This window comes from Loxodonta africana, chromosome 14, assembly GCF_030014295.1.
Source record: "Loxodonta africana isolate mLoxAfr1 chromosome 14, mLoxAfr1.hap2, whole genome shotgun sequence".
Taxonomy (NCBI): Eukaryota; Metazoa; Chordata; class Mammalia; order Proboscidea; family Elephantidae; genus Loxodonta; species Loxodonta africana.
In genome coordinates this window covers 28,944,498-28,957,724 of record NC_087355.1, presented here as the reverse complement: position 1 = coordinate 28,957,724, position 13,227 = coordinate 28,944,498, and positions in this window count along the sequence as shown.

Below are 13,227 nucleotides of genomic sequence, written 5' to 3'. Positions count from 1 at the left end.
TTTTACATACCATTTAAAACTACATGCCTTAAAAAATGTCTGCCATAAGTCTTTCCTCAATAAGTATTTGTTGACTTGTTGTTAAGTGCCAATGAGTCCAAGTAGGTTCCAACTCATAGCGACACTACATACGACAGAACAAAATACTGCCCGGTCCTGCACCATCTTTACAATCGTTGCTGTTTGAGCTCATTGCTGCACCCATCGTGTCGATCGATCTGGTTGAGAGTTTTCCTCTTTTTCCCCGGACCCTCTACCAAACATCATGTCCTTCTCCAGGGACTAGTCCATCCTGATAACGTGTCCAAAGTATATGAGATGAAGTCTCACCATAGTCCAGGCCTCCTATTTGTTGACTAGATAAAAAACTTAATTTTGGAAGTAATGACAAAGTTTTGCTTATTGCATCAGAAAAACTTTCTAAAAGTGGAAATCAGGATAGCTACAGTGGAAATCAGGATAGCTACAGTGGAAATCAGGATAGCTACAACAATGCAAACTCGTAATGATTTCCATCGAGTTTTGTCCTCATTAAGCCTTTATTTTTTATTTTTTTAACTTTTATTTACTCTGATTAGGAGTGTTCAGATTCCAGGACTTGAATGTGTTAGGATGTAATCAGAAAAAGAGGAAGAAGGAAAAAAAAAAAAGCTTATTATCAACCCTGACCAGCAATGACATTTAAAAATGGAATCAACAAATCTATCATGAATGCAATTAAAATACTTGGTGTGTGTGACTAAGGTGGGTGCTCTACTAAAGCAATAGGGGTCATCTGTTGTTTTAGGGGTCAAAACAAACGCTCACTGCACTAAAATCTATTCAATCTACTACCGAGAGATTTTTTTTTTTTCAGTAAGAAAATTGATAGGAATGGATGATTACCATCTCTATTAAGGTTGAGAAACTAATATATCTGCCTAAGTGCACTTATTTGAATGAAAAACAGGTATATACAAAGTACCCTGAAAAGAAATTTGACAAAGCCTTTGAACTAAGAAGATATGTAAATGGCTGAACATTTCAAAAATAATATTATCAGACTGGCTTCAATTATAATTATTTGGAGAAATTTGGCCTCTAGGGGTATTTAAATTCTATCTTTAAAAATTCAGAGAGCTATGCCATTATATATGCTACATATATTTTTTTAGTAAAGCAATGATATTGAAAATACATTGACTATATGCTTTTTCTATATAATGTATTACTGTGATCATGGGACCACTATCTGAAATACTCTGTGGTCATTTGGCAGAAAGATACTATAATAAATATGTTCCATCTATTTTAAATCTAATGTACAATTAACAAATTTCAAGTTGAAATGGGATTTATTTATGTACATCTTTCTACAGGTTCTCATCCAGTGTTACCCTTGTTTGTTATAACAGATGTATGAAACACCAAAGAGGAGAGATGCCAAATCAGATTGTTTATTATTTGATCTTGAAGATAATCCAGAGAAGCAAAAGTCCAATGTTTAAAATCTGAAGCCTAAAATAAATATTTCAGAAAGGGTTTCAACTTTTGTTGATTGCCAAATACACCACAAAAACTCACTCCTTCACCACTTAATTTTCTGTTCAGAAATAGAGGATTTCCTGAAAAGAATGTTTTGTCTGACAAAGACGGAAAGTGTACTGAAATAGGCACTTTAAGAAAAATGGATTGATTATGATGTGAAAGCATCAAATTGAAAGATAATAACAGTAATAATAACAACAGTAGAATAGTGTTCGTCTATTTTACTGACTACTGAGTAAGTGTCAGGCTTAAAGCCAGGTACCTTCTCACAACTCTAGGACGTAGTTATACCTGTTACGCCTCTCCCCAGTTTACAGACATAGCAACTTTCTTAATTGAACCACATAAACACATTAGACTAGGACTGCATGAATATCAAGGAAGTAACTTCCTTTCCAAAACATAGTTAGTGAATAGAAATGTTTGGGGGCAATAATATGTTCATTCTATTAGAGGCAAAAAATATATTATTTTTGTTAATATATTTTACTAATTCTGACAACCCTTTTTACTCTTATATTCAAATCAATTGTCAAGAATGGCCCAGCTGTTGAAAGTTTCAAAATGTTGGTAAGCAGTAATGAATGCTACTGAGAAATGGAGTGTCTCACACTGTCAAAACATGATCTTTAAAAAGTGACTATTATTAAAACACAATTTGCTTAAAACTTTTCAAGGGCACGGTCTTCTTTGGATTTTTAATTTCATTTTTTGTCCATTTCAATTTCGTTCGACTAACAAAAAGTTAGGGCTTCAAAGAGATTTTATGAGGGGGCTAGGGTAAAATGCTATTTCCAAAAATGATATTAATTAGCTGATATTTGTCATTTGTTCTCACAAATTCACTTACTATAGCTGTAAAGTCAGTTGGCCACTGTTACATGACCCTTGCCCTGCATTCCTTTCTCACAACAAACGTTGTAGTCAGCTGGGGACAAGTAGAAAATTCCTGTTTCACAACTGATTAAAGGGAATCACAGACAAAATTGGTCATATAGGATTTGAGACGTGTTGGCAAAGCCAGGAATCCATGAAATACTATACTAGTAACATTCAGATATGCATATGTCATTCAGTGAAAGCAACAACCACAAACATAAGGGCCTCGTTAAATCTTTATAACACTCGTAATGTATGATATTGCTTTATGTAACTTAGGTACATTTCCTAGTCTACGGAACTCCCCTGATGGCAATGATTGGTTGGCGTTGGTCCATTAGACTGAAACACAGGCCTTTATTTATCAGTTGTAGGAAGCTTCTTCCTTTAGTGGAAAAGGAAACAGTGTAGTCTACAGCTTGAATCCAAGCGTTCATGTCAACCATGAGGAAACCCTGGGTGAAGGTGAAGCTGTGATACAGGGGAGAGTAGAGGGGAAAAAAAAAAAAAAAAACTGGTTAGGCGCACTGGTCAAGCTATACCTGGAAACAGAGTACTATGAGACTTCTCAGTTATATTCACCTAAACTATTTAATTTGCATTGGAAATACAGGAAGTAGTCTGGCTGAGAGTGAGTTACCCTATTGATAAGAAGGATCTTTACAGAATTTCTTAACCTCGAGATGAAGATTATTACGCTGCCTAACCTCAAGCTGATATTCAATACATCATTTCTGGGGATGTTCATTGACAAGCCATTATTGGGTTGTAGAAAGAGATAAGGGTTTCCTGCAAGAATCTGTTCCATTTTTTCCATCCTTAAGAACCTTGTCGCTAACACATCTGAGGAAAGGGAAGCTAGTAGAAGGCATTGATTTAAGGTGACTACCAGCCTCCCATCAAAAAAAAAAAAAAGACAGAATGTTATATACAATAGTAATATTTTCAAGCTAACCCACAAAAATGTCTTCCACCTTACAATACTTGTTTTTAGAGATATTTATATTAGAATTAAACTACATGGCAGAGTGAATAGCTTTTGAGATCCACCTTACCACCAATTCTACAATCTGTCAATAGAAAATTATGTTCTGAGTTTTTAAAAATTACAAAAAAAAATTGATTAAAAATAAGCCAATCTGTTAAGAAACATTTTGCAGCTAAAAACTAAATAGATTTAAAGAAAGTATTGGGAAAGAGACTTACATACATGGTTTTGATTTAAATTAACTTTCGTAATTTGGTATTTAAAAAAAAAATTTTTTTAAGGACACTCTAAAACAGCACAAAATAATGTTTTTGTACACCCAAATCTCTGAGGAATAAGTCCATAGCATTCATCAGATTTTCAAAGAAGTCTAGGATCTGAGAAGCCTTAAAGACCAAAGTTATAGAATTCAGTTTTTATAGGTTTTTTTTTTTTTTTTTTTTACGTAAGTACCACAGTCTAATATACTAATTTCTAAATAACAGTGAATATCTGGTGATTCACAAAATCAAACTTCAAGTAAAGTGGCTAAAAGAGAAGACTTTGGGGTCTGTCTGCCGTGCTTTGAATCCCAGGTCTGTAATTTACTGACAGTGTGATTACAGTTAAATATTAACCTCTAATGTCCACCTCATGGTGAAACGGTTAAGCTCACAGCTGCTAATGGAAAGGTTGGCAATTCAAATATACCCAGCTGCTCTGCGGGAGAAAGATGTGGTGATCTGCTTCTATAAAGATTATAGCTAAGGAAATCCTGTGGGGCAGTTCTCCTCTATCATATGGGGATGGTTTAACAACAACATCAGTGTTCCCTTTTACTTATTCATAAAACGGGAAAATAATAGTGCTTACCTCTTAAGTTTATTTTTGGAAATAATGAGAAAACTCATGGAGTGCACTTAGAATATTGCTTGGCACAGAGAAAATGTTCTGATATGGTAGTTATTCGACGGCAACGGGTTTACGGGTTATTACAATTCTTGCCTTTCTGGGGAGGGGGTGAGACTTGCCCAGACCTATGTGTGTATATTTATTTTGAAATCTACCTGGATTATATATTTGTCCAAGATACAAAAGGATATATGGAATTTGATATCTTTTATGACAGCTATTAAATTATAAAAATTTGAAATCAGCACACATGGTTTATAATTCTACTACATATGTGTGTGTATTCATATCTTTTATGAATACACACACATATGTAGTAGAATTATAAACCATGTGTGCTGATTTCAAAACTTTGGTCAACTTGAAAAGAAAAGGCTAAAGAACATGATAGAGAAGGGATCTTAACTATTCCTTATAAAGAACAAGAGAAAGAAGTGAATCAAATATGGAAAGATAGATCCATGAGTATATAATTGTACTAAATTATCTTTATATGTCTGAAATATTTTAATAAAACATTCAGAATGCACATATCCTAGAAATATTAATAAGTCTGAGCACCATTAACAGTATTTTATTGGCAAATTACTTGCTCAGAACTACAAGACATGCGGTTATTTGAGAAGAACTTTTCACTAAGTTCTATTCTCACTGCTTCTAAACATATACTAAACGTGTGGTTCATAGTTATTGTAATCCCTGTATTTCACAATCCACCAGTAAAAATTTCAGCAAAAGGGTATACAATACTTTCTCTCAATAACATAGAATATGTAAACATTAAAAAAAAATTCTAAGTATGTGTTTTTAGTGGTTACATTTTAATCTTATCAATTTTTGCAATCTGATCTATAAAGACGTATATTGTCTTCAACTAATTACAAATTATTTAGTTTAAATACCTCTTACTAACTCCTGGAACATTTAACTGATTGCAAGCTCTGCTTTTCTGCTGAATTTTAATTATAATGGAGATGGAGCTATATACCTGTACTCCTAACTCATTGACTATCTTCTTTATCCAACATTTCACATTTAACACAACTTTGAAAAAATCCTTGGGCAGAGCCTCGTATGGTCCCGGTCCGGCCTGGGGCCACTACCGGGCAGAGACGCCCTCTGCAGGTCACTGTGAATGATATACGGGAGGCCCGGGTAGCTATGAGTCAGAACCCACTGGATGGCAATGAATTTCGGCAACCAATGGGCTACGGAAGGGACAGTGGCTGACTGGCTGCGGGACGCCTTTTCTCGTTTGTCCGGGACTTCTCGGTTCGGACCCAGAGTGGGCAGAGGGAGGCTGTCACGGGCGGCCAGGAGGAGGCCAGCAGAGGGCACAAAGGTGCCGGAGAGGGCAGTAGGTGGAGGCGGAGAGGTGGAGAGGGAAGGGAGCCACACAGGGCAGTGGGGCCGGGATAGATGAGGATGAGAGGGTTCCCCGCCCAGGGCAGGTGGCTGGCGGTGGCGGGCGGAGGGCAACACTCACCACCGCCACCACCCCCTCAGCACCCCCGCAGACGCCGCAGTAGTGGGGAAGGCGGTGGGGAAGGGAGGCCCGCCACCACGCGCATCCCCAGACGTGCTAGGGGCACAGATGGGAAGTAAGCGACCGAGGGGACACTGGCGCCAAAGAGGAGTCATGCCCCTGACTCTAACATAACAAACGGCGATTTGGCATAATGACCTGGTCTTTGGAACCTAACCATGTCAATAAGTGAGGAGCGTGGGTAAGGTATTTAGGCAATTATTTAATACATACTCTGTGCCAAGAGGTAGGATAGACCCTGAAAGGATTATAAACAAATTCCACTGAGGATTATTTAAAATCAAATAATAGAAATTGTGAATTACAAATTACATGCGAACACATCTGTGTAAAAGGTGCTATAGAAGGCATGAGAAAATGTAAAAAACTCACAGATTGTGATACATATAACTCCCTTCTCAAAATCAAGTCTTCTACATTCCATCTGGGATATCATTCATGGAGCCCTGGTGATATAGTGGTTAAGAGCTTGGCTAACCTTCACTCCTTGGGTCAGTTCTACCCTGTCCTATAGGATTGCTGAGTGGAAAGACTCTTGGACACATACATAATAACACAACCACCTTTTAGGTAAGTGAGTGGGCATGTTACTAATTATACAAAATAATACACGAAAGGGAATCTCTTGGAAGTGTGCAATGTGGTTGCAGAGATAGTTATTTGGCCAAGTGTAGATTATTGGCTTGATTTATGAGACTGAAAAAATAAAGAAGTTTGTGAATTTGGATACCCTGTTAGAAAGGCAGGATTTGATAGAATAAGCATGCTTTTGAAATAAAAACACATTTTATTTCCTGACACTTTTGACTTTTATTTGCAATCAGTAAATTATAGTGAAATTGGTTATATACGTCTCCTTTCTCTTTTCCCCCAAGTTTGTTAGCCACACCCCCTTCAATACACATATAAATATTCACACACCAGAGAATCCATGATTGAAAATGAAGGAGTCCTCAAATACTGCAAAGGGAACAATGTGGTCATAAATATGAAATGGTGAATAAAAGCTAATTTAGTGATGTATTCTATTGGGGGAAAAGCTTTTCATTACATGACAAGATAGATAATATGTAAATATTTGGTCTCCTAAGATTGAAACTATAAACTGCAGCATTTAATAATTTAAATGGGAATGTAAGCCATATATATAAGAGGAATTAATACTGAGAAGTAATACATGATTAATCCAAAAATATAAGTGAGATAGATGAGTATAGTGCACTTAATCTAGTACCTTTCCCATTATAGTTACATGTTAAGGTATTTTGAATTGATTAATTAGTTTAAGATTGGAGTGGAAAGAGTGTCCTTTAGCTAGGATTTGAAGAATTACTACAATTTTGTTAAGTGGAGGAAACAAGAGAAGCATTTATTCATTCATTCAGTAATTCATTCACTTAGTATGAAAGAAAACAAATGAGCATATAACATGATTAGCTAAATAGCAAGATGGGTTGTCACTGAGTAAATAAGTATGAACCAATTAGCAATGGAACCACAAGTTCTGTAACAAAGGATTTCAAGTGGGTCACACAGAGCTGGTGAAATAGCTCTGTGAAATAAGTATGTAAACTGAGACTAGAAAAATGAGGTGTGAAGAAATAAGTATATTCTCTGAAAATAGACTTTAGGAATTCTTTACTGATGAAGATCAAAGACTACAGCCTTCAGTATGGATTACACCTCAACATAAAAAATAAAAATCCTCACAACTGGATTCAATAAGCAAAATCTTGATAAATGGAGACAATATTTGAAGTTGTCAAGGATTTCATTTTACTCGAATCCACAATCAACCTCCGTGGAAGCAGCAGTCAAGAAATAAAACAACATATTGCACTGGGCAAATCTACTTCAAAAGACCTCTGCAAAGTGTTAAAAAGCAAAGATGTCACCTTGAAGACTAAGGTGCACCTGACCCAAGCCATGATGCTTTTAATCACCTCATATGCATGTGAATGGTGGAGAATAAATAAGGAAGACAGAGGAAGAACTGATGCCTTTGAATTATGGCATTGATGAAGAGTATTAAATATACCATGAACTTCTGGAATAACTAACGAATCCATCTTGGAAGACGTACAGCCAGAGTGTGCCTTTGAAGGGAGGATAGTGAGACTTCATCTTACATTCTTTGGCTATGTCATCAAGAGCAAGCAGTCCCTGGGGAAGTGTATCATGCTTGGTAAAGCAGAGGATCGGTGAAGAAGAGGAACACCCTCAATGAGATGGATTGACACAGTGGCTACAACAAATAGGCTCAAACATAGCAATGATTGTGAGGATGGTGCAGGACTGAGCAGTGTTTCATCCTGCTGCACATGGGCTGGCTATGAGTTGGAACTGACTTGACAGCACCTAAGAACAACAGGAGGTTTTTTGCTGCTGACTGGGAAGACTTCCCTTATTCTTGAAGGAGGGATGATGCCCAATTCCAAGGTCCCTAAAAAGGTCTTGCTTATGAGTGTGGATGATTCTTCTCTTTCTCACAGAATACGCCACAGCTTGATTATGCCATGAGCACAGAGTGAGGGGCATCGGGGACTTGTCTGTCTCAGTGAAGCCTTTAATCTCTTGAGCCTTAGAACAGCTTCACAAGCAGAAAAAATATTGAAGTTGTCAAGGATTTCATTTTACTTGTAACCATGATTTATTGGATCCAGGATGGTGAGACTTCATCTCTTGTACTTTGGACGTGTTATCAGGAGAGATCACTCCCTAGAGAAGGACATCTGCTTGGTAAACTGTGGGGTCAGCAAAAAAGTAGAAGGCCCTCAAAGGGATGGATTGACACAGTGGCTCAAGCGTAATAAAGATTGCGAGGGTGGCCCAGAACTGGGTAGTGTTTTTTTCTGTTGCACATAGTGTTGCTATGAGTGGGAACTAAATCAATGCCACCTAACAACAACAACAACAAATAAATAAATGCCTTCAGAGAGGAAAATGTGCTAAAAAATCTTGCAAATAACATCAGGAAGTTTCAATAATAACTTGACTAAAGCTATTTGGGAAAATGTACAAAGTCTTTAGGGATTAAAGATGCTAAAGGCAGATGTAATTCTTGCTGTATTGTTCAGTAGGAAACTCTTAGACATTCAGTATGACATATGTTTCCAAATGTGCTAGGTCTTTGTCCAGTGAAGTATGAAACCTTTTCTAAATAGCCCAGACAGTAATTATCTAACCTAACAGTTTCATTATTAATATTAGCAATCATAAAATTACCTTGTGTACTCCACCCTAAGACCCCCCCCAAAAAAAGCAAAGACAATGTGCCAATGTGCCAAGATTTATTTCCATGGATACAAAATAAATATCAATGATAATAAGTGTTGAAAGATGAAATCATATGGTATAAATCCAGTGATGGAAAGTTTCCATCAACATTATTTTAATTATCTGAAGGAATTCTAATTTAAAGAACTTCTAACCCAAAATCCAGTGCCGTCAAGTTGATTCCGACTCATAGCGACCCTACAGAGCAGGGTAGAACTGCCACTTCTATATATGTATATATAAGAATTTGTAGAATAATAATTATGTCCTGGAATACTTTTTATTATAGTTTTTGTGCAAAGATATTAGTGTTAATGAAACCTTACTTTCATGCTTTTCTTTATACGTGATGATCTCAATGTCTTTAGATGTAAAGATGTAAATATCTAAAATATAAAAACCTGCAGAATGCTATTGTCACAAAGTATTATCTGACATTTTATCATGAGACATTTTAATTCCTCAGGGAAAAACAAATGTCATAAAAATTTTTGCCAGTTTTTTTTTTACAATAGTGACAATCCAATATGGCTACCCAACATTTAGCTTCAGATTACGTTCTCTGTTCTGCTAACACTAACACTTTTCCAAATGCTCTGCTTGATAGATAATATACCTGCTGTCCATGAATAAGGATGGGTCTTTTTTAACCTTTAAGCAACTATTAAAAATCAGGAGAACAACATGTTTCTGTGCTATTAGCCGCTGACACAATTAAGCTAACTGTAGCCTAAGCATTATTATTATTATTATTATTATTATTATTATTATTATTATTATTTTGTTTTAGTTTCTTTGGACTTTCAATTACCTGACATGATGTGAACCAATGTGCTATGAAAATGTACTTTATTTTCAACTTCAATTTTTTTTTAATACTTATGTTGTCATCTTTTTTGTTAATATTTTAATTTAACTATAACCATGGAGGGCTTATAACACTTATGTCTCTGAAGATAGATCTTCATTAAAATGGATTTGGCAGTTTTCATTGCTTGTAACTGACTGAAAGCTACAAATATTTAGTAAAATAACCCTCTTAAAAGGATCCAGACAATATGCTGTCCTTTATTCTTTGGTACTTATCACAGCTTTCGTTTGCATTCCGTTTTGAGAAGCTGGTATCTTCATGACTATGACAGCCTCGTTTCCAAGTATTTATATTGATTTCATATAAAACAGAAATATTGACTGAATTATTGGCTTCTGTGATGATGCCCAGAGAGAAAGACGAGAAAACAAACTAAGCATGCTAATTAATTAAAAAAGGGGGAAAAAAAAGTTTGTCATCATTACATTTGCCTTAAAATTTTTTTGGAAGAAAGTTTTATGTCCTAAATCAGAGCTGTTTGTGTTTGGGGGAGGAGGTGGGTAGGAGGATGAAGAAAGAGGTAGGTCATCGTGGAGAAAGTCAGTATAAAATACATGAATCACTAAAACATGGATGAAAGCAAAAATGCCGAACCATTCTTTTTCGTGAATTGTATTTCCCTGAAAATTTCTGAAAAAGTTCGAAATGCAACAAAACAGCAGGTATGGTCTTCATTGTATAGCCCCAATTTTATTTATAAATCTACAATTCCATATGGAAACAAACCTGATTCCTGTCCACCATTCTCTTATCCCAGTGGAGGAGCACATACAAATTAGTCTAAGTGAATTGATAAACTCTCTCCTGTGTCTCCAAGGTGGGTATGAGACTTAACTCTTTCCAATCGGTGTGACTTTCAATAAGCTGTCTTATTTTGGGGAGTGATTGAAGAAAAATGTTGCCCTTGCAGCTTTGAACTAAAGAGAAACCATTTTAAGATAAATATCAAAGAATGGAAAGTGAGAATCAAAGGAAAGTAAGTCCTTGATGCCTAAAGCCAGCCCAATTGCTGGTATTTTAAGTTAATTGAATACTATTTTCTCTCTGCCTCTTTTAATGTTTAACATAGTTTGAGTTTGGGTTCTTGTTAAATGATCTCAATCTGACAACACGTGAACTAAAGAAACAATTTATAACATAAACCCAATATACAATAGTGGGGCAGACATAAGATGATCACTGCAGATTGCCATGCTGAACACTGTGAGAAATGGTGTCACACAGCAGTTAACACTCCCTGTTAATTCTGAAATCCTGCATGAACTGTATTGGCTGTTTCTTCATCGGGACTTAAGAGCTAGGATTAATGAGTCTCCACGGTTCTCAAATCTTCCCTGAGGGTTCTTAGCTACTCCCCCTGATTTGTTATTACTTTTCCGTGAAAAGTAGCACATTGGAGTAGCCTCATCATCCTAATTCCTGCCTGTGGAATTTTGGGGTTCCACAAGACATTTTCACTTTGTAATCTTTCTTTTCCATTGAGTCCAAACTGATGGTGTTTCTGCAAGTAAAATTCTCTTACAAAATTTGTTTGTCTCCTGTGAAGCTTATTTGGGTTCACTCCATTAGCCAAATGCCATATTCACAAATATACGCCAGATAATTTTCCTCTATTTTTTGCTTCTCTGGAGGAAAAAAAAAAAAAAAAAAATTTTTTTTTTTTGGAGGGTGCTGAAAGTCAAAACGCTTAACCTTCTTAGAATGGAACTGTGAGATATTGGCTCAAAGGAGAAGAAACACAGTGGAGAAGTGACAGCACGGAAGAAGGTACATGATAAGAAAGGCATATATTTTATTTTGAGATCACAGGATGTGAACCACGATGGAAATACTTCCCATCACACATTGCAATAAAAGTCTGAGAATTCTCTGGTAGATGAAAGTTCTCAGGCCTCCTTGGAAGGAGTCAGCTACAACTGGAATAATAATGCTAGTAAACATGAGTGTTCTAGAGTTTACATGCCTGGCTTCATACCCAGCTTCCATACTAACCACAGTTTCCACATACTGATAATACGAATGCATTGTTTCAGAGGGTTATGGAAAGGATAAATGAGTCAATGCATGTACATTTAGAATGACACTGGCACAAAACTACTGAATAAATGTTAGTGGTTATCATAATTTGTTATGGTTGTGGTTGTGATAATTGGTTGAAGAACTAAAAGGAGATAAAACCAAAAACCAAACCAGTTGCCATTGAGTCAATTCTGACTTGTAGAAACCCTACAGGACAGAGCAGAATTGCCCCATAGGGTTTCTAAGGAACAGCTGGTGGATTCAAACTGTCTATCTTTTGGTTAGCAGCTGAGCTCTTAACCATTGTGTCACTGGGGCTCCAAAAAGAGATAAGCATAGGCTAAGTATATTTAATATATTAGTTTAATTATTAATTAATTAATTAATAATTTGTTTAATTATCCACTCTTTAGAAACAAAAGCGGCAAGCTCCTATGTCGACTCTCAGTCAGAAATGGTTTGTCATCTTTCATCAAATTTCATATGAACGTTTGAAAAATATAACCAAATAAAATTTCAAAAGGAGACTGCTGCCACAACTCAAAAGGGAGAAACATACCTGTTTTGTACCTTCAGAATTGTAACCGATTAAGAATGACAATACAATACAATTTGATTGGTTAATTTCATTCATAATAAATTGTCAAGCACTTTTAGTTTTCTGTCATTAAATCTAATTATTTCAAGTAATTTATTAGCTCTCCTTTTTCTTCTTCTTCTTTGTTCTCAATTCGTAATCACAAGTGTTTAAACAAACCTTGTGTTCCTGGGATAATTCTAACTTGGTTCTGGCATATAATCCTTTTTATACGTTCCTGGATTTGGTTTGCTATTATGTTGGTGAGAATATTTGCCTCTTTTTTTTATGTTCATATGTCCATATGAGTCGGAATCGACTTGAAGGCACTGGGTTTTTATGTCCATAAAGAATATTGGTCTCCAGTTTTCTTTTTGTGTGTGTGTGTGAAGTCTTTGATTTTTTATTTATTGTTGCATCAATGAGCTGGGAAGTGTTTGCTCCTCTTGCACTTATTGTAAGAGTTTGTTAAAGATTGGTATTATTTCTTCTTTGAACATTTGGTAGAATTTTTTAGTGAAGCCTTCTGGGTTTGTGTGTTGCTGTGATGCTGAACAGGTTTCAGGAGAGCTATCCGATTAAGATGTACTAGAAAGAAAGGCCTCAAAATCTTTTTCTGAAAATCAGCCAGTAAAAACCTTATGGATTAAAAT